Below are 1,936 nucleotides of genomic sequence, written 5' to 3'. Positions count from 1 at the left end.
AGCTAAAATTCAACATGGTAGTTTCTGAGCGTAATCCAAAGCCCGACGCCTTGCTAAATGTTAGCTTTTACTCACTTTATTCTATTTTATACCTGTTTCTATTCTTTTGCTTACAGTAAAACAGCTCTGCTCAGACCTAAATTTTAGATTTTAAGTTGTGCAACACTCTTAGATGTAATTTCCTGCAAATAAAAGCTGAAAAGCTCATTTCTTCCCTTTTATAATCAGATGATGTCAAACCCAAACCTTTCACTGTACAGTAAAAAAGATAAATTAGCTCTACGGTATCATTAGCTTTGGAAAGAACCATGTGCATGAACTGACAGCTTGTGGGCAGAAAATATATATATTTTAATAACAAATATGTAACAATTACTGTAATATCATTCAGATTTAAGATGCTGATGATGATAGCGTTAATTTGAACAAAATAAAAGTAAATTTGGAGTCTGTGGATATCAAAGTAACCTGGGAAAAAGACACAAGGTAGAGAAGATGTAAAAGAAATTATGGTGCTCACACTTGCCACCTACTAAATGAATCTTGCCTCTGCTTATCACTTCTTAATTTTTTTCAGTCTTCATCAATCACTTGTTTTGTTCGTTGGGGAGCCATGTTCACATCCCGATGTTAATCAAATAAACAGCACATGTTTTACATGGGTTTGCCATCCCACACTCATCATCGCTTGCTTGTATTCCAATGGTGTAATTATTGTAATGTTGATTAAGCCACTTGGGTAATTAGCAATTTTGATTGCGACTGCATCCGCAGGTGAATTGAAGGAAGGGGGGAAATGAAAGAACAGTTAAACTACAGTTAGGGGTGTTATGGAGGCTTGCATCAAATGTTTTAAATATAAAAAATACAATAAATGTGACGAGAAAACTTGAGTTAAAAACAAGTTGTCCATTCGACCTGCTGTGTGAAGGTTAGAAGTCAGTGGAGGAGGGCAGGTCCAACAAGCTGCGGCCTTAAAGAAGTGAAATCAGATTCCTCTGTGAACTGAGCCGTGACTTAAGGAACCGCTCTTAGTGTACTCTGTTCTTGCTTTGGGAAAACAGATCTGTCGAAACAGTCAACAGTGGCCTTACCCCGGTTTACTCAGGTTACTCCATATGGACCACACGGTCCCCTCAACACCTTCAGCTGCAACCACAGAGTCCTGCCTTTGAGAGGGTCTGAAGACAGGCGGAGAAGATGCTGCGTTTGGGTGGGTCATGCGTACGTGCAGAGAGGTGTAGATTTCTCTGTCATGCTGCTGGATGACGTGTTAAATTAGTTGAAAGACTTAAAAGCACCAAAACCAATAAGCTTGTAGGACTCTTTATTACAGGAAAGCTGAATGTTGTTTTGATGGATACCTCAACTTGCAACACAATAAGTCTTTTCTTCTTGTTCTTTCATCTGTTCACTTTTCAGGTGTCTCCACAGCGAGTCCTCCTCCTCCATCTAACTCTGTCTGCTGCGTCCTCTGTCCTCCATGTCCTCTCTAACTGCATCCATATGTCCTCTTTGTCTCCTCTGCACATGTCCAAACCATCTCAGACTGTCCTCTCTAACTTTATCTCCCAGTCCTTCAACCTGTGCTGGACTTTTGATGTCCTCATTCCTAATCCTGTCCATCTTCGTCCATCCCAAGGAGAACCTCAGCATCTTCAGCTCTGCCACTTCCTGTTCTGTCTCCTGTCTTTTTGTCTCCAAACCAGACAACATGGCTGCTCTCACCACTGTGAGTCTTTCCTCTTGTGACTTAAACGCACTGCAGAAGAAGGCTGACAACAAAAACTCAGTTTACTCGCAGGAGCAAAGTGAGTTTACACATTTATTCATTGTTAAAGATGTTAGACTGAGTTGATCTGAAGCTTCAGTTTTGTCTGGGGAGTCTCACGAAGAGGAAGACTCGGAGTGGGGGTATTGAACCCCCCCCCCCCCC

The sequence above is a fragment of the Kryptolebias marmoratus genome, linkage group LG9, assembly GCF_001649575.2.
Source record: "Kryptolebias marmoratus isolate JLee-2015 linkage group LG9, ASM164957v2, whole genome shotgun sequence".
Taxonomy (NCBI): Eukaryota; Metazoa; Chordata; class Actinopteri; order Cyprinodontiformes; family Rivulidae; genus Kryptolebias; species Kryptolebias marmoratus.
Note: the sequence above shows the minus strand (reverse complement) of the source record.